General features: G+C 38.3%; 1 protein-coding gene across 8 annotated transcripts in view; it reads right to left on the bottom strand.

The window, feature by feature from the left end:
* Positions 1 to 21,613, bottom strand: part of LOC127427490 (thyroid hormone receptor alpha-B) — a 199,600-nt gene that overhangs the window by 173,176 nt on the left and 4,811 nt on the right. For 4 of the 8 annotated variants that reach the window (XM_051675136.1, XM_051675135.1, XM_051675139.1 and 1 more), the window contains one exon: positions 11,440 to 11,527. The exons of the other annotated variants lie outside the window; for them this stretch is intronic. The gene's annotated coding sequence lies outside the window, so the exon portion shown is untranslated. The remainder of the gene's footprint in view (positions 1 to 11,439; positions 11,528 to 21,613) is intronic. 8 annotated transcript variants of the gene reach the window in all.

Here is a 21,613-nt window from a genome sequence, read left to right as displayed (position 1 = left end):
CACTGTGTCCAGCAAGTGATAAATGAAATGCTTCTGCAGAAATAGGCCAGAGAAAACAAGGCTCAACTGCAGGAATAAAGCCATTCAAGCCTTTCCGCTAACCTGAGCCCGGATTCACACAGCAGACTGCCCAGGAATGGCTTAAACTTCTCAGCCAGAGCTGCATTGTGCTAAGATGAAACAGGAGAAGGTTCACATACAGCCTATCCCCCAGACTCCAGGTGGAACTGTGTGGTCTTATGTGTGAGGAGCAAGCCAATAAAAGTAGAACACCCTGTCTATGGAAAAATCAGCATTATTATTTCATAAGATTTTGTTTAGTTAAGTGTACAGATTTCAGCCTCAGTTGACTCAGTTTTTATTGGGACCAAAAGGTCAGCAAAAGTCAAGGCTTCTCTCTTCCCTCTGCCAGAACAAGGGAGATAATGAGAGAAAAATAGAGAAATACTGCTTAAATTAGGGGAGTAAAAAATATTTTTCTTAAAGGTACATTAGGATATCACAATGACCATCTTTTCTGCTTTGCGATAATGATAATTGGGGGAATAAAGTCTTAAAACTCTCATAATCACAAGATGTGAGACAAATGAATCATTAAAATCACAGCAATATTCAATATATTCATTATTTTTTTATATATATTCGATATATTGCCCAGCCCTACTACACATATGATTGCACAAGTCTATTTCTCTTCCCAAGTAATGTCGCCTTTTTGTCAAAGTTTTATTCTCTGTTTATCGCTGATTGATTGAACAGCCTCGAGACTAAATAAAAAAGCAATAGAGAAAACTTTCACACACAAAGAGAAAAAATCAGTCTCACTGATGTGGAGATTGATCTGCTGGACACAAAGACAAAATGTGGCCCAGCCTGTATGCCAAGTCAAATAGCTCTCCCGACTCCACTCTGTGCAGCAGCCAAAGTGTGAGGCAGCTAGTGTTTGACATCTTTTTCATTTTCAGATAAAGTTTTGCTTCTCAAAGGAATTACCTATTTTTCCCCTTTACTTTTACCACTTCTTAAAGTCAGGCGAGGCAGCCGCTGGTCCTTCCAGGCATGCATACCAAGTTGCCTGCTGCAGATGTTGTGTGTTCTAAAAATGTTTAAGGAACCTCTGACTAATATCACCTTGTGTGCTCTCATGCCATTATGGCATGGCAATATTCTCATTTTTATATTCTTATTTTGGGACTACATCGACCAATTTTCAACCTTCCACAACCTAACATGAGTAGAGTTCTCAACATCAACTGATTTTTGGCACAGCTTGTCTTCTGATGTCAATGTCTTTTGAGGTGAAATTGTTCTGGTCTGATAACCACAAGAAGGCAATAACCTAAAGCTCCAGGCTGTTATTACAGACTGGCTTTACACCAACATTATTCATGACACAGTCTATGGCTCCTATTGTCTTATTGAATACAGGTTTCAGGTTTTAAACTGGGTCAGTGGAGGTTGGTCACGGTGCATGACAGGCCACCACATACCTCAGCCAGGTGGGAACATCGAAAACGAAAAATGTGCATGTGTTGATGTGTATAATGTTTGAATTAAATATTTTAAAGTGTGCTGCATTTTTTGCTAAATGATCAAAGATGAGCATCCTACAAAAGCTAGTTTGCGTTGTCAACAGTCATGCTCAAACTTTGTAAATGCTCACTAATTCTTGAGTTATTAAAAGTTTGAGACAGCACAATGTCTTGAGATGTATTTTTAAAAGTTTAAGTTCTTTTCAACATAAGGCAAATAAAAAATGTGGCGCTCCTGTGAAAGATGCTGAAAAAACTGTGCAATGCAGCACAACGGTCAAAAATGTCCATCTTGCGCATTTTTACATAGAAACCCAATTGAAAACAGCACAGGCAGATGCAAAAACACATTCAGTGTGAACAGCCTCTTAGGATGCTGTTCAGCATGTACCGCCAGATGAAATCCCACAGGAGTCCCTGCTATCTAATGCACAATAATTTATTAACATACTGAGATACAAAAGAAAAGGGAAAACCCACTAACAAACCAAACTTTGATGCTAAACAGACTTGGGTCCACACCAAAAGCTCTAGTGTGAAAACCCTCTTTGACACCTAAGACATGCATATGCTTGCACAATATCTACACAGTCTAATAGATGTACTTACACTATATAGCATATGAATGTGTATGCTTTGGCAATGTAGAACTTTTCACCATTCCAGTAAAACACATTGAATCTTAAGGTTGCCAGCTGGGCCAGGACAGTGTCTCAACATGTGCCAGCTATTGGCAATATCAGAACGAACTGAATCCAAAAATGTTGTGTTATGATTAGTTGACTGTGAGTGAAGGTCGCACACATTGCCTGGGATCCACTGTTTCCTCTGCACAGTCTCTGAATAGACACGACTTTCTAGTGTCCTTTGAGTCCCCTCCTCTAAATTAGAATCTCAATTAGGCACTGTGAGTCCTTCAAACGAAAGCACCTTCATATGTGAACACTGAAAAATATTAGAGACTTTAATTGTCTTTTAAATGTCTCTAATTGATTGCCTGGCGGGTCGACTTTTGAAAGGCTTTTAAAAAAAACTTGCCGACCGGCCTTGTCTAATGTATAGCACAGGCAGTTGCTCGCATATTTGTTTATTTGACATAGGAGGGGACTTTCAACGCTCTAGGTTACTTCAAAACTAGTCAGTCGTGTTTAAGGCGACTAAAGTTAGAAATAAAGAGTATGTGACATTATCTTTACATAATAGTGGTGATGACAGTTCACCTTGAAAAAGCAGGCAGAGAACTCTCTGTAAAGCTCCTTATCCACAAAAACCCTTTTTCCCTATTGTATCTGTTGAAGGTAATATGGCTTGACCATTGGCAGTGTTGTGGAGATTAAATTTACTGAAAGTAGTTAAGTGAGGTCGTAACCTACAGCATCATCAAATTCTGTGATATCTAGGCATGGGATTCAGCAGGGACCTGGCAATACAATATTATATCTATATCTGGATAATCCTGCGATTCTTTATGTTTTGCGATCAAAAACTATAATACTTTGTGTCCTTTTACTTTTTTGTTTCTCTTTTACGTTTCTTTTTGTGACTCAACTTCCTGCTTTAGTTCATCGTAGAGCACTGGAGTTGCGTGGAGTATAAAGTAGGCTTGTCAGTGTAATAATAAAAAAAAAAAATAAAAACAACGTGAGGGAATACCACACATTGGTTCCAGCGTGTTTAGCACTGCACGAAAACCCATGCAGTCTTGCTGTATGGACATCCTTACAAATGGTACAGTTTGCATATTCGTTGAATAGAAACACGCGACTGCGTTGACCAAACACAGCCGACCATTATGTTATCGCACACACTGGCTAGTAGTAGTGCTCAATCTTTTTACTCAAAAATATTAATGAGAAAAATGTAACTAAAAGACTGATTCTTGGCGTAAAAATATCAAAACCGTATAATGAGGTAAAATATTGTGAATCTTTGAAATACCAATATCCCATTTTTAAAATGAATACAAAACCCAGCATATTCAACACAAATACGTTTCTCCCTATACACGTCATGTGAAAGAGTAAGTCAAGAAAGAAAAGAAAAAAACTTGCAACAGGTGTTCCAGGGACTAGATAGCAATCAGGACAAGTTGACAAATGATAGTTAACTCGTGACAGTAACCGCAGCGGCAACATCAACCAACAGAGTGGTTTTGATGTTGAGTTTCCCGTTTCCTTTATGCGGGGCCCCTTAAAGCTCTGCTGCAATCTGTATTGTGAACACGGTGATCTTCATTATAAGATTACACCTCTGTTCTCAACCCTTCTTTCTTCTCTCACAGAACATCACACATTTTCTGCAGGCATGGTAAGCTGCCAAGATCAATCCTTAGCCCCCCTGCTGGAGGCTGCTTGGGATTTGATTTTAAAACTGTTGACTTCGGCATTGGTTGCAAAAACTGGCTCCAAAACATCCAATAGATAAAGTATGTTGTAGCTGTGTAGTGTAAATTGGAGTTGAATCAAGTTGCCTGCACACACTTGTTTGCTATAAGTTCTGTAAAAAGCCAAATGATTTTGCTATTAATGTTTCTAAGAAGTGCCTTTAAGATTGCTGTTTTGATATTTTGTTTAATGTCGATATAGTGCCTAGAGCATAAAAAGCATATCACTAGAATAGATTTTTGAAAATAACTAAAAAATTAATAAATATATATATATATATATATATATATCTATCAGCCACAACATTAAAACCATCTGCCTAATATTGTGTAGGTCCCCCTCGTGCCGCCAAAACAGCACCAACCAGCATCTCAAAATAGCATTCTGAGATGATTTTCTTCTCACCAAAACTGTACGGAGCGGTTATCTGAGTTACCATAGACTTTGTCAGTTCAAACCAGTCTGGCCATTCTCTGTTGACCTCTCTCATCAACAAGCCGTTTCCATCTGCAGAACTGCTGCTCACCAGATGTTTTTGGTTTTTGGTACCATTCTGAGTAAACTCTAGAGATTGTTGTGCGGGAAAATCCCAGGAGATCAGCAGTTACAAAAATCTTAAAACCAGCCTGTCTGGCACCAACAATCATCCATGCAATTATCTTACCAGCCAATCGTGTGGCACTAGTGCAGCGCATAAAATCATACAGATAAAGGTCAGGAGCTTATGTTAATGTTCACATCAACCATCAGAATGATATGGACCGTGACATGATTGTTGGTGCCAGACGGCTGGTTTGAGTGTTTCTGTACCTGCTGATCTCCTGGGATTTTCACGCACAACAGTCTCTAGAATTTACTCCGAATGCTGCCAAAAACAAAACATCCAGTGAGCGGCTGTTCTGTGGACAGAGAGGTCAACAGAGAATGGCCAGACTGGTTCGAACTGACAAACTCTACGGTAACTCAAATAAACGCTCTACAATTGTTGTGAGAAAAATATAATCTCAGAATGCTATTCTGAGATGCTGTCTGGCGCTGTTTTGGTGGCATGTGGGGGACCTACACAATATTAGGCAGGTGGTTTTAATGCTGTGGCTGATCGGTGTATATATATATATATATATATATATACAGTGCATCCGGAAATTATTCACAGCGCTTCACTTTTTCCACATTTTGTTATGTTACAGCCTTATTCCAAAATGGATTAAATTCATTATTTTCCTCAAAATTCTACAAACAATACCCCATAATGACAACATGAAAGAAGTTTGTTTGAAATCTTTGCAAATTTATTACAAATAAAAAACGAAAATCACATGTACATAAGTATTTACAGCCTTTGCTCAATACTTTGTTAAAGCACCTTTGGCACCAATTACAGCCTCAAGTCTTTTTGAATATGATGCTACAAGCTTGGCACACCTATTTTTGGGCAGTTTCTCCCATTCTTCTTTGCAGGACCTCTCAAGCTCCATCAGGTTGGATGGGGAGCGTCGGTGCACAGCCATTTTCAGATCTCTCCAGAGATGTTCAATCGGGTTCAAATCTGGGCTCTGGGTGGGCCACTCAAGGACATTCACAGAGTTGTCCTGTAGCCACGCCTTTGTTACCTTGGCTGTGTGCTTAGGGTCGTTGTCCTGTTGGAAGATGAACCTTTGCCCCAGTCTGAGGTCCAGAGCGCTCTGGAGCAGGTTTTCATCAAGGATGTCACTGTACATTGCTGCATTCATCTTTCCCTCGATCCTGACTAGTCTCCCAGTTCCTGCTGCTGAAAAACATCCCCACAGCATGATGCTGCCACCACCATGCCAGGGATGGTATTGGCCAGGTGATGAGCGGTGCCTGGTTTCCTCCAGACATGACGCTTGCCATTCAGGCCAAAGAGTTCAATCTTTGTTTCATCAGACCAGAGAATTTTGTTTCTCATGGTCTGAGAGTCCTTCAGGTGCCTTTTGGCAAACTCCAGGTGGGCTGTCATGTGCCTTTTACAGAGGAGTGGCTTCCGTCTGGCCACTCTACCACACAGGCCTGATTGGTGGAGTGCCGCAGAGATGGTTGTTCTTCTGGAAGGTTCTCCTCTCTCCACAGAGAAATGCTGGAGCTATGTCAGAGTGACCATCGGGTTCTTGGTCACCTCCCTGATTAAGGCCCTTCTCCCCCGATCGCTCAGTTTGGCTGGGCGGCCAGCTCTAGGAAGTGTCCTGGTGGTTCCAAACTTCTTCCATTTACAGATGATGGAGGCCACTGTGCTCATTGGGACCTTCAATGCTGCAGAAATTTTTCTGTACCCTTCCCCAGATCTGTGCCTCGATACAATCCTGTCTTGGAGGTCTACAGACAATTCCTTGGACTTCATGGCTTGGTTTGTGCTCTGACATGCACTGTTAACTGTGGGACCTTATATAGACAGGTGTGTGCCTTTCCAAATCATGTCCAGTCAACTGAATTTACCACAGGTGGACTCCAATCAAGTTGTAGAAACTTGTAGATGATCAGTGGAAACAGGATGCACCTGTAGGGCTTTACTGGTTGTTTAGATCAGTGTTACTATCAGAAATAATTGGTAATTATTTCTGTAGTTATTAATCAATATTTAAATTAATTAATTGGATCTAACTCATTAAAACCTCATATGGGACTCCAGTAAATGTAGTGTGCTACGTTTAGGAGCAAGTTTGGTTATTAGCAATAATTAATAATTATCAAAGATAATTATTAATTATTAAAATCAATAGAACATTGATGAGAATCAATGTTAGCTTTTTTTTTAATCCTTTAAAATCAACACTTATCAAAGATAATCGTTAACTGTTAACATCGATGAAACATTAATTACAATTAACACTAGCTTATTGATCATTCAAATTCAATCAAAGATAATTATCAATTATCAAAAATCAATAGAATATTAATAAGGATTAACATTGACGGGGCACCACCCTGAAATCAGGGACTAATAACCGAATATTAAAACAGTCTCAATATTAGATTGTTTTCTTAGGAAAATTGACATCCGAAGAATATCGATTTTTGGGAAAAAAACAATGAAGGTTTGAATCCGAGCACTGACATCCCGTCAGCATGACACAGGCGTATGCAAAACAAACCAAAACACTTCTCTTTGAAATATAACAGTTTATTTATGCAGTAATATCAATTAATAATTAATACAATGCAGTCAATAAACTTCTGACTTACAACTACAAACTAAACAGTGATATGATTAGATATGGAAATAAAAATAATCCTATAACACATAAGGTGTGTGTGTGACTGTGTGTGTGTGTGTGTGTGTGTCAGTGTGGTTAGTGAGAGAGAGAGAGAGAGAGAGAGAGAGAGAGAGATGATTAAGTGACAGCCCGAAAGCTGATTTCGCGATAGCTGGAGATAAAGCAGCCGTGTTCATCACTCAGAGACGCGGTTTTACGAGCGGGGCTCGTAAAAGTCCCTTGTTATTTGACTCTTTAATGGATGAACTCAGTTGCTGTCTCACCCGCGATGGCGAAAATGCACAACAGTCCAATTTGGTTGGACCACAATACAGCAAAACAAATTCGTGATAATTAATACCCTGAGTATTAATAATGAGCGGACATGGCGGTCCGTAAACTGTACAAGCAAAAACCTTGAAACACAAGAATAACACACTATAATATTCTATCTCTGCCCAGACGTAAACCTCTTACTTGAATCGCATGAGGACACAGGTAGAATGTATTTTCCTCCGTCCTTTAACTCTGACCCGGTTCCTTGAGGCTCGTGTGATGACGAGAGGTCGTTTCCTCGCGCTGTCGGCGGCCGGTACGGCTGTTGATTGTCGGCGGCCGGTACGGCTGTTGATTGTCGGCGGCCGGTACGGCTGTTGATTCTCGGCGGGCTGGCGGAGAACTCAGAAATGTCGACTTGATTGAAGATGGAAGAGAAATCTTTAATCTCTTCACTTCTGTAGGCCAATGGATGAAGATGCGAATTGCTCGGCGGTCTCCTTCGGATCCGTTAGAGTATTCGGTTGAACACAGAGTAATCTCAACTCGTCCAGCGAGATGGAGATTGTATGGCTACAGTTTCAAGTCGGACATTACTTCCTTATGCCACGAGGTTGCACCGGAGAGCAGCAAAAAGCTACGTCCGTATTCGGTGAACGAAGTCGCCGGAAGCAACTTTGGAAGCATTTTCAGAATTATTTGAAGTCCGGATGATGTCATGTTTGAGTGACGTTCTGTTGTGTGCCTCATCCAATAGGAGTTGAGAGCTCGATCCTTTAGAGGGCAAGGCTTCATGGCTCTGTAGTCTGTTTTGGACTCCCTTTGTTTGATTTTGGCGCGATTTTTATCAGTAAGATTTACGACTTAGAAGGAGGGGGCTTGAGGAATGTTTTTGACTGTTAGGCCTGCCTTTGTCTTCTATCTGAATACATGAGGCCCAACACACCTGAGCTCAATTTTGAGTGTCATGGCAAAGGCTGTGAATACTTATGTACATAAGTATTATGTTTTTTTGTTTTTGTTTTTGTTTTTTTTTTTTATAAATTTGTAGAGATTTCAAACAAACTTCTTTCACTTTGTCATTATGGGGTATTGTTTGTAGAATTTTGAGGAAAATAATGAATTAATCCATTTTGGAATAAGGTTGTAACATAACAAAATATGGAAAAAGTGAAGCGCTGTGAATACTTTCCGGATGCACTGTGTATATATATATATATATATATATATATATATATATATATATATATATATATATATATATATATATATATATATATATATATATATATATATATATATATATATATATATACCCTATTCATGTGCATTGTCACCAAATAGGCGAAAACACAAGTGCTTAGTCCCAACATCCCCTATAGAAGACATAAGAAATCAATGCCTTTCTTGTAAAAGAAAATCAAATCCTGCTTTGGAAACTTTTCTTGAGATGTGTATTTATGTGGAATCAAAACAATAAAATAGAAATAAGTGCAATATAATATACCTACAGAGAACAACAATTTATGGCTTGGTCTCAGGAGGGAAAAAAGTCTGTTCAGTCAATGTTGTAGCATCAGAAAAGTGAGTGTGTGACTCATGTGAGAGATTTCAAAATAAGCGCCACCTTTATCAGATTAATCTCTCACAGATGACAGACAAGTACATTTTTTGACTCCGTTCTTAAGAATTTCCGGCAAAAGACACCCCTTTCTTAAACCATTCACAGCAGAGAACTACCAGAAAGCCATAATTATTCATTTAAAGACCCCATGAAATCAAAATTAGAGTTTTGGGGATTTTAGTCCAGGTCAGTTTTTTTATTATTATTATTTGAAGCCATCTATAGGAAATTTCAAGGACTATATATTCGTCGGTTTAAGGAAGTGACGTCTTTGTTCCTTGAACATTGCCTACTAGTTGTCATACTCATTCAAAACAAAAGCAGGAGGCACTTCATTCATAGTGACTTTAACGTTAACACGACTGTCGTAAAATGTCATTTTTAAAATGTGGACCATGTTGTTCGGTGGCTGGATGTTCTCTGGATGCCAGGAACTAACGGAAATGGATGTATGAACCGCTGCAATGAAGCGAGACAGCTGGATATGTTCAGTACTAACAACTGTAGCACATATCTTCTCTCTGGTAGGTGAACAAAACTTATGCCAACTAACTGTAAGTTTGATAGGTAGAGCTCTAAAAGTGACTATAGATCACTCTCATTATAATGAATGAAGCTGCACAAGTCATTAGTACTATTACATTTAGTCATTTAGCAGACGCTTTTATCCAAAATGACTTACAAATTAGGAACACAAAAAAAAATAAATCCTTACCTTGTCTGCAGGTTACACAGACAGATTCACTGAATGACTTCATTGATTATAATAGGAGCAATCCAATATTCCTGATCTTTCAGCTGAGGAAATAATTGTGATCATCTAAACTACGATACAATTTCATCACCTCTCTTGCGTAGATGCTCAGTATCAACAACATGTCTGGATAAATGACTTCATGTTTGAGGTTTTTTGAGAACTCAGAGCCTAATTTAAAGGATCCGGTACTGATACCGGAAGTGCTCCCAGGCCAGTAGCGTTCCATTTCCTTTGTTATTGTTTACAACCTTAAAATGGTCTATATGCTAGTGTACTCATAAAAGTTGACAAAATTAACTTTTATCAGATATGTACACTTAAAAGACTTTCTTTTGGGAAAACAGGACAAAAATATTGATAGCTAATTTTTTTTTTTTTTTTTTTAAATGCTCTCTAGAAAGAGAAGGGGTGTTTCTCAATGCTAAGAACATAGAGAACAGACTTTTTTATGAAGACCAGTCTTGCCAAGCTACCTTGGAAGAAAGAACTCGAAAAGACAGGAGGACTTAGAACACATCTATTGCGAGCTTTGAAATATGATGTGATCTTCCTGTTGCACAATTGACCTTCTCAGCACATTTGTAACCAGTGAGAGAACTACTGGCATTATCACACAGCAGTGACAGCATTATTATCATCATCACACCAGTGAGGTTTTGCAGGACTAATGATGTACTGAACGAAAAAAAAAAAAAAAAGAAAAGTCTGTTAACACTCGATTCCTCCATGTGTTTATTACTTTATTAAATTCATGGCCAACAGAACAACAAATGTTGATGTATTATAACGACTTAAGACTTTCACGACCTTACAGCAGGAAACTCTTGAGGGAAAACACAACAATAAATGTCTTCCATCTGCCATCGTAGTATCAGGTTCTTGCCCACAAGTCACCATTCAATGCATCCTTGATATTCGGCCTGATCAAGAACACATCTGGGTAATTTTATGCATTCTCTGTAATTGCGTTCTTGAGTACTGGAACTGAATTTCGGCAGTGGTGATGACGTAGAACGAGTCCAAAAGAACGTAAGAACACAAAAGAACACACACTGATAAACAGCCACTGTTCCTCCCCCTAAAACCCCTGCAACTGAAAAGCAAGTAGCAAAACATGGTTCACGGCTTTGACTATTATTAGAAAAAAAAAAAGTTAAAAAGGAAAAAATAGGGACAAACCCTTCAATAGCTATGTTTCCATCCAAGTTGCGAATTGAATTTATGCTAAAAACCATACTGTCACAAAAACAATGTGCGAATAAAGCCTCGTTTCCATCCAAGGGTTTTCAAAAGGATGAAGTCGTCACTTCCGGAGAAATTGTAGCCACTGTGAGTGTTTTATTAATAAAATACTTGCGGTTTAGAGCACGCAGACAAAACACTGCAAAGAACTTTGTCTCATGTTTGGGAGCGACAGTGCGTCACACACTTCTGAGCACTATATATGTGCATTCATCCATCCTTATGACTATACAAGAAGGGTAATGGTTCTCGGTAAAAAAACCGAACCGTACGGTTCGCCACCCACGGTTCAGTAAGCATTGGGACAGCGGTCAGTTCACATCAAGTTTAATGATGCATCTGGAGCACAAGGTTTGGTGAAGAAAACAAAGCGTCAAACAGACAGGCACAGTTACAACATCCGCTAATGCACCTGAATGGATCTGTAGATGGATACGCTCTGCCTGTGTTTCACGTGGGTCAACTTGATGACATCACTGTTCTGCATGCGTTGTGTGTAGCTGAAAATGGCAAGCAAAGAAAACGCCTAGGGAAAGAGCCGCAGGTGAGCTAAAACTGCACACACTACCTTCCATTTTTAAGCAGGCACTCAGTGCTAATTCGGACAGACATGAAACAATAACTTAAGCGCTTGGGAAGTTCATGTAGTATTTCCACATATTATTAAAATACTCAAGCAGCATTATCACAACATCCCTTCTCGTATGCATTTTAATAGCAAGGTTATTCCTTTTATAGTGATGTAGAGCTTCCGAATATTGAATATATGTTGAGATGAATTTGAAGTGCACTTTATGTTGATGCATATATCATATTAGTGCAGGTATTAAGTAAAAATGTTGATTTAGTAATTAGAGAAAAAAAATTTTTTTAGTTAAGGACCCTGTCGTAAATTAACCATTGTTTTACTATAGTAATATTGTAGTAACCATGACCGCTGTCACCATAGTTTTCTGAGCAAAATTCATAATTTTGATACAATTAACCATGGTTTTATAACAGTAATACTGTAGTTTCTATATAGAAACCATGATTTGACTATATATTGTAACCATGACAGTAACCATGTTAATATTGTGGTTACTATGATTTTAATACAAATGCCATGGTTAAACTATGGTTACTTTTGTAAAACAATGATTGTTATTTAAGGGCAAACCTGCTGAAGTGTTTACCAAATAGTATTCTTTGGATTTGGCAGTAATATTTTGTAATTTTTTTTCTGAACAAAGCAAATACCAAACTGTACCAAAACTGTGACCCTAAAACCGTGATACAAACCGAACTGTGAGAAATTCGAACCATTACACCCCTAGTCTATATTGTGCGGATCTATAAGATATTTTTCACAAGTGTCAATAAACCTTTTGTTCCGTACAGTTCAAGTTTGTTTTCAACTTATTTGACTTATTTAAACTCTTTGTAGGGTTTGGATTTTCTAGACACCATTATTTCAGGATGACCAGAGCAACATTTCAGATGCAATGAATGGTCTGCTGGTTAGTCCAGTAATGAACGAGTTATTCAGTCACATTCCATAAGAGTTTATTCGGTAAATGTGTTAACATCATAGTTTATGCACATTTCTTTTTATCGAATAAAAAATGTATCCACCTCAAGCAAGCGTATAATTTTTTATGAGCATTTTGGAGATTTATTTGCATCTTGGTGTTTCCATCCAGCAGTTTTTATGTGATATCCCAAAATGCACATAAAAAAACATTGCTGGAAGCTTAGCTAAAGTTTCTTGCCCCTGTTTCTATGTCAACAAAGGACAGAAAACTTTTGCTTGTCAAGTTATTTCATGGGGTCTTTACAGCACGGTGCTACTCAACACAGCCACAGCTTTCTCTAAAAACACCATTCACAAACCTGTGGGATAAAGAGCAATTTTTTCATTGAGCAATGCCAGAAATGTGACCAAAAAACAACATGGAATTTCATTCAACTGTGACAGTGTGTGGTAAATTAATATAAACTATACTGGCAAGGGAGCTGTCATTTTTCTAGCTAAAAGAGGCACAAAAATTGCAATGTCTATTCGCTCAGTGGGGTTTCAGCTTTACCTCTTCTTGTAAATGCTTGTAACAAACACACTCAAACACAAATACTATACAAGCTGCAAACACAACACAGGCTGAAATGCAAGCTCACTAGCAAATAAAATTATTCTAATGAAATATTATAAAGCACTATTAAAGCATAATAATAAATTACTCCTTTCTCTTTTCTGAGTTTCTACACTGAGGTATTGGTAAAATAATAAAATAATAATAATAATAATAATAGGTCTCTGGTGTAAATGATGGCCTGAAAATCAAAGAGGTATTAAAAAGAAAATGATCAAGAGGTTGAGCACAACAGCGCTGCCAAACCCTCAAATCCTGGAATCAGTCCAGCTCAATTCATCAAGGGTGAACTTTCATAATAAAAAGACCTGCTTGGATTTCTTTATCAAAGAATCCATTATCATACACAGAAAATCTGTTCAAGAAATAAAACATTACCTATATCAACTTTCAGTATTGAGAACAGTGGTACAGATCATCCATAACTCAAGGGCTTTTCTATTTCTGCCAACTCACCTATCTATAGATTACATTACCTAAATGACTCAAAATGGGAGAGGTGTCATATGCACTTTTCTGCTGTTAAATCACACCTTACATCAATTTATCTGATTTGCAGTTTTCAGAAATAGCATAGTCCCTACACTTTACAGAAGAATACAAGTGATGCATTACATCACATTGATATTTATTATCGTTAATGAGGGACTTTCTGGTCAAAAGAACACAACAAAATGCCACAAGAAGTTCTCTTACTTAACATACTAAATTTAAAACCAGGCTACCTACACACAGTGGGAGGATTTAGGCTATAAGAATTTTATTCTATACAGTAATGATATCGTTCTAACACATTTAGCTCAGCTACAAATAGTCTAGCACAAGGGGTATTCAATTAAAGTTTCAAGAGGTTCAGTCTCTACACTTCCTTCCCAGCAAAGGTCCAGAAAGTAATAACTTGCATGGTGTCAGTAGTCACTATGGCTTTGAAATTGTCATTTTTTTTTTTTTTTTTGGTTTTGTTTTTTTTACTATAACTTTCCACGTTGGCAGCAATAGTACTTTGTAAAAGAAATGAAAAAACGTAAACAGTCAAAATAGTCTCTTCAAAGCAGAGATGAGTACACTGGCCCAGAGACAAAGCCAACGCAGTGGGGTGTGAGGGATCTTTTCTACCAAAAGATTAGGCTAACATATTTCATAGAGTTCACTAGTTGAAGGCACTTGGATATTAATATTACAAGATAAGATCAACATTTGTTTTCAAGCTGGGTGACAGCAGTCTAGTTTTTGTGTTTGAATATTTTTACATTGTAAATATTTATTTTTAATCATTTTTACATTCAGTTAGCTATGTATGGGACATAGGAGTACTTTTGGTTACTGTATAGGGGTCAAGGGTAAAAGTCCGAATGAACCATTTTTATATTTCCCTAAAGTGAGAATCGAATAACAATAAACTAACAATTTACATCTTTAAAATACTGTTTGCTTAAGTTAAAGGTGCTATATGTAATATGTTTACTGTACTAAATCATAAAATGGCCATAATATATCATTAGAGAATTAGGAAACATGCCAAGTTGAAATACTGGCTTCTCCGATAACAATGCTACAGCCAGTATATTCTACTTTGAAGTTTCCATTACAAGCCGGAATTTCTGTTTATGTTTTGGCCTGTGTGATCCCGCCCACTGCCCACTCACCAATAGTATTTTGAAATTGCCGGATTGCCAGATTTTAACAAGTTTGCAAGCAAACAACACTGTGTACTGCAGCCTTGGAAGCCAGCAAACGAACTGGATCAGAGATAACAGATTCCACCCAACCTAAAAAGCCTCGCCATCCGTCTAAAAACCACCATGACCAGAGGCGTAGTAAAACAAGGATAAATATTGGAGATGCCTTTGGAAGATGGAGACAGCTTAAAGCCCAGAAATCCTTTAAAACGGATGCTGAGTTGGCTAATTCTGGCAACCCGCATGAGCTTAGAGTCTGGGGCGGGGCAGACAACTCTCCAATATTTTGAATTTGGACTGCAGTACCCATTTCAAATCTTACATATAGCACCTTTAAGTATAAATGGGCTGACTATGAAATAATGGGAACATTCTCATCAGAAGCAGAGAAATCTACTAGCCAGGCTAACTAATAATTAATTTATACTAATAATCAGAGATGATGACACATACATACATACATACATATATATATCTCTCAGATGAATCTCTTTAACTGGGATTCTGTTATATAATTTGTCTGTCAATATTTAACTTAATTGTGAACATAGTTATTTGATTTAGTATTTTACATTAAATGACCTTTTTTATAATGATGTCAGATGTATTTTATGCATTTTATGAAAATCAGATGACAGCTGGAAAGTTTAAATGAAAAATATGCTTTAATAAAAAGGGGAAACATTTTTTTATTTTTTTATTTTGTTATCATTTAAATAACAGTAAAAAACATTTGCACTCACCCGGAGCTTACACCGAAACCAATACTGATGACATGAGGGTAATGCACATACATAAACTCTTAGTCTACCTAATAGCTATCACATTTTTATAATTTCACATGTTATTATTCAGAAAAACAAGTGGTAAAAGTTAGCACATTTTATAAAAAGCTCTGTCGGTGACAGAGATTTCATGTACATACAATAAATACTGGTCAAAAGTAACAGTCAGTATCTGGTGTGGCCAGCAGCTGCATTAAGTACTGCTGTGCATCTCCTCCTCATGGACTGTGCCAGATTTGCCAGTTCTTGCTGCGAGATGTTACCCCACTCTTCCACCATGGCACTTGCAAGTTCCCTCCGATCCAACAGATCCCAGACGTGCTCAATGGGATTGAGATCCGGGCTCTTTGCTGGCCATGGCAGAACACTGACTTGCCTTGCAGGAATGAACAGTATGGCTGATGGCATTGTCATGCTGGAGGGTCATGTCAGGATAAGCCTGCAGGAAGGGTACCACATGACGGAGGAGGATGTCTTCCCTGTAACGCAAAGCGTTGAGACTGCCTGCAGTGACAACAAGCTCTGTCCGATGATGCTGTGACACACTGCCCCAGACCATGACGGACCCTCCACCTCCAAATTGATCCCGCTCCAGAGTACAGGCCTCGGTGTAACGGTCATTCCTTCGACAATAAATGCAAGTCCAACCATCACCCCTAGTGAGACAAAACCACAACTCGTCAGTGAAGAGCACTTTTTACCAGTCCTGTCTGGTCCAGCGAAGGTGGGTTTGTGCCCATAGGCGACGTTGTTGCCGGTGATGTATGGTAAGGACCTGCCATACAACAGGTCTACAAGCCCTCAGTCCAGCCTCTCTCAGCCTATTGCAGACAGTCTGAGCACTGATGGAGGGATTGTGCGTTCCTGGTGTAACTCGGGCAGTTGTTGTTGCCATCCTGTACCTGTCCCGCAGGTCTGATATTCGGATGTACCGATCCTGTGCAGGTGTTGTTACACGTGGTCTGCCACTGCGAGGATGATCAGCTGTCCTTCCTGTCTCCCTATAGCACTGTCTTAGGCATCTCACAGTACGGACATTGCAATTCATTGCCCTAGCCACATCTGCAGTCACAAAATATTTTCTTTGTTACTTTGCTTTGAAACAATCTTTAGTTTCTTGAGGAAAGTTTATAATAAAACTGGTTAACAACATATCGGACTGAAATGTGGTATAATGTGAAATTTAGTATTATGGTATGGTTGATTTAAAAGTGTTTATTTTATTTTTCAACTTTGCCAAGTTCTAAATAAAGAGAAAATTATATAAGAGGAAGTAGTTTTCATTTAAAAAGTATTTATTTCACTAACTAGATTTTCCAAAAATAGGCATTACAATATGGTTATTTATTATGATAACTGATTTTATTGTTTTTCCAGAAAAAAAAAAATTACTATATCGCGATATATATCTTGATATAATATTTTGGTCATATCGCCCACCCCTAGCTTTAATGATTGTTGCTTGTCAGACTATATAATATGAGCAGACTGTTTATGACCTAAATCCGATAAAGGAAAAGCGTTTAAGGTGTTTACATGACCACACACTTTGTCGGCTTATTAAGGATAATCTATGCAAGATCGTGCATGACACAAATTAAATGGGAGTCTGTCATGGCTGGGTGAAAGAGGGAATTTGTGCTAATTCTTCAAAATGAACGCAAGGTAATTTTGATAGTATGACTATAATGTGAAGGGAACGCTAATTACCAAGATTTTTATGTTGCCATAATGGAGATGAGCTAGAGTCAACATTTTAACTGAGCGCACACACATGCACATCATCATTTGCTGTGCTATTATTGGTTCTTCAATAGACGGCTTTCACAGAAGCGATCACACTGTAGGACTGTGATCCAAAATTTCAATTTGTCAGATGCTAAGATTCATTACAAAGGCAATTAAACAGTCATAAGTGAGCATGTCACACTGTTGTGTGCTACGTTCAGGATACTAATAAGGATATTAATAAGATAATTATTAATTATTAAAATCAACAGAACATTGATTAGAATCAATGTTAGCTTTTTAATCCTTTAAATCAACAATCATCAAAGATAACCATCAATTATCAAATTCAATAGAATATTAATTATTATCAAAGATAATCATTAATTATTAAAATCAATGGAACATTGATTAGAATTAACACTAGCTTATTGATCCTTCAAATTCAACAATCATCCAAGATAATTATCAATTATCAAAATCAATAGAATATTAATAAGGATTAATATCGCCGGGGCACCACCCTGGAATCAGAGACTAATAACCAGATAGTAAAACAGTCTCAATATAGGATTGTTCTCTTAAGAAAGTTGATATCCGGAAAACATCAACATTCAAAAGGAAACAATGAAGGCTTGAATCAGAGCACTGATATCCCCTGCCAGCCCTTGACACAGGTGTATGCAAAACAAACCAAAACACTTCTTTTGAAATATGACAAAGTTTATTGATGCAGTAATATCAATTAATAATCAATACAATACAGTCAATAAACTTCCGACTTACAACTACAAACTAAACAGTGATATGATTAGATATGGAAATCAAAATAATCCTATAACACATGAGAGGAAGGTATGTGTGTGTGTCAATGGGTGTGTGTGGGTGTGCGTGTGTAAGGAGTGACGCGCACAAAATGGCGGAGAGTACGTCACGCGAGGTTTCCAGCCAGAGAATATGGCCGCGAATGTGGGCGGAGAGAAGTCGGTTAATTGCATCTGCCCATTTACCGCGTGTCTCCACTTGTGCGATAACTTAAGGAAAAAGCTTTATCACCAAGTTATCTACTAGCCAAATGTGTGCGGGTATGTTTCTGAGGGGTCGCCTGTGTGTGTGTGTGGTTAGTACGAGAGAGAGGATAAAGCGAAGGCACCAAAGCCGGTTTCGTGCTCGTGGGAGAGAAAGCAGCTGTTAGTTTATCACTCAGAGACGCGGTGAACGGCTCGTAAACAGTCCTGCGGTCTTTGGTTCTTTAATGGATAAACTCGGTGTGCTGGTCTCACCCGCGGTGGCGGAAACACACAGTCCAACGTGGTTGGACTACAACACAGCAAATCTCATTTGTGATAACAGTACGTTATGGTAATACCTCAAGTATTATTAGCAGCAGTGAGCGGACTCGGCGGTCCGTAAACTGTACAAGCAATAATCTTGATACACAAGAATAACACACTATAATAATCTATCTCTGCCCAGATGTAAACCTCTTACTTGAATCACGTGAGGACGTGGGTAGAATGTGTGTTCATCCGTCGTTTGACTCCGACGGGTGCTCGGGTGATGACGGGAGGCCGTTTCCTCGCTCTGTCGGTGGGTAGTACGGCTGCTGATTCTCGGCGGGTTGGTGGAGAAATCAGCGACGTTGACTCGGTTGAAGAGGGAAGAGAAATCTTCTTTCTTCACTTCTGCAGGCAAACGTATGTAGATGCAGATTGCTCAGCGGTCTCCTTTGGATCCGTTAGAGTGTTCATTGGGACACGGAGTAATCTCAACTCGTCCAGCGAGATGGAGATTGTATGGCCACAGTTTCAAGTCGTACGTTACTTCCTTGTGCAACGAGGCTACACCTGAGAGCAGCAATGAGCTGCGTCTACGCACGGCACGCAATGTTGCTGGAAGCGACGCCCAGAAGGATCTCAGAAGTATTTCTACTCCTGATGACATCATGGTTGAGGGGCGTTCTGTCGTGCGCCTCATCCAATAGGAGTTGAGAGTTCGATCCTTTGGAATTTCACACATAGGTGTAAAGTGAGCAAGGCTTCATGGGATTTGTAGTCTGTTTTGGACTCCCTTTGTTTGATTTTGGCGCGGTTGTTATCAGTAAGGTTTTATGACTTTGTGTGTAGGCCTCAGTCAGGCTTTACGACTGTGTAGGCCTGCCTTTGTCTTATATCTGAATACATGAGGCCCAACAACACTAAGCATTCAAAGTAGAGCTGCACGATTCTGGATAAATTGAGAATCATGATTTTCTTGCTTAGAATAAAGATCACAATTCTGAAGAAAAATTATTTCAGTGATTTACAAAACCTGGACATAAGGGTATTAAACAAAGTAACATATAATTTACCAGAGGTTCTGACTAAATGTTCTCTGCTTCAATCTATGCAATAATGCAATAAAGTTGTTAATCAAATATATAAATTTAAAATGTCCTAAGTCCACAAGGGGGCGCAACAAATACATTATAAACCTTTTTGTTTTTTTTAATCCTGCTAAAAACTGCATAATAAATGTAAAAAAAAAAATGATTTAACCTGTTTCTCACATGCTATGTAAAAAGCAAAACAAGCAGAAAAAAGCTTCATTAACAGTTCTATTTTAACTTTGTATTGCACTTGTAAGCAAATATGCAATAAAACACTGTTATTTTACAAAAGTTTTTTTTAAAAATAAATATTAATTATTTAAATTAAAACAATGAGGCCTTCAGTGTTTCTCTTGTAAAACTTGCTTCAAGCTTGTAAAGGAATTATTCAAGAGCCAGTAATTAAGTAGAGAACAGAGTAAACAGTGCTTTAAGTTTTTTACCAATAGTAGCAATGAAACATTTACAAAATTATAATAAAAACATTAAAAAAGGTAATTTAATGCAAATGAAAGTACTTAATATTTGACACTCTTTACTGTGTGATTATTAGATCTACATTAATACTGATTTGATGCAGTAAGAATGCCTGAATGCCTATAACAGACATAATGCAGCTTATATAAATTTAGACATTGCACAAATCTAACATTTTGAAGAATTTGTCCCGTCTGCTTATACATTAATGGCTGTGTTTACATTAATATCACCAAAAGGGGGGTATTTTGATTAAAAACAGCGCAGAGCATTCATCACGAGATAAAAGTGCATGGGCAGACACACATGCGAGCGCTTAAAAGCAGCCGGCTATGATCGAACAGCGCACGGGTAGCAAATTTAGTCAGATCTTGGTAATCCCAGTATTTTTGTAGCAATATTAAAATATTGAACTGAACAGAGATTCTGTCACACTCCTGGCTAATTGTGGCTGCACCCTGCAGTTTGTAAAGCACTGTGCTGGACAAATGTCTTTGGCCGTTGCGTTTTAGTTTATTCAGCATCTAGTGCAGGAGCACTGTGTTTTGTAGATGGCATATAAAGTTTATCAACATTTAAAAACGCATCTTGAAGTGAATTTCCAACTTAAATTTGACCGCCAAAAGAGATGCCACTGGAACGTTAATATACATTGCAGAATCGCTGTCATTTAGAAATGAGATTGTGTGGGTGTGTAATCTTTTAACGATTAATCATGCAGCTCTAATTCAAAGACTGCCGATATAACCGTACAATGAAAGAAATCCTTTGCAATTCCTGAAAATAGTCTCAGACAGTAGAATTGTGGCCTAAATCATGCAGTGTTCTCCAGCTTAACAAACTGATGGAAGATCTCAAACAAACGTGTTTGACTGTGCATGCATGTCTGTGCACATGTGTGGGCAGTGGTATCTCAAAGGGACAAGAGCAGCGGTAGTTGACATTAATGCGTGATCATACTGAGTGGTAAATTCTGTCATGTTTTTCCAGGATAGTGGATGTGCTTATCAGTTTAAAACCGAAGTCAAAGTTCAGCTTCGGTGGCTGCCATTATGCATCTGTTATGAATGCAGTCAAGGAAACATGTTAACACACTTTTTTTGTACCACTGTCATGATTTATGTAACAGATGACGCCCGGCCAAGGCAAGGCTACGTTATTGATAAAGACAATAATTATTTTTGAAGAGAAAGCAGGAAATTATGTTGGATCCCGTTTAATGCCACAACACATAACAAGAATGCGGTGCTAAACGTAACTGAGTTCATCTGACCTACTGTCTCTGTGTAAACTTCATTTATATGGAGACATGAGGCTTCTCATGTTCCCTGATTTCTTCAACCTTATAAGTGACTGTGAGATCAACTCAGAACACATCTCAATGTCCAAACCGAAGGATTTAAAAACTCTATGTCCACAT

The sequence above is a fragment of the Myxocyprinus asiaticus genome, chromosome 36 (genome assembly GCF_019703515.2).
Source record: "Myxocyprinus asiaticus isolate MX2 ecotype Aquarium Trade chromosome 36, UBuf_Myxa_2, whole genome shotgun sequence".
In the NCBI taxonomy this organism is placed as follows: Eukaryota; Metazoa; Chordata; class Actinopteri; order Cypriniformes; family Catostomidae; genus Myxocyprinus; species Myxocyprinus asiaticus.
Note: the sequence above shows the minus strand (reverse complement) of the source record. Positions and strands in the feature narration are given on the sequence as shown.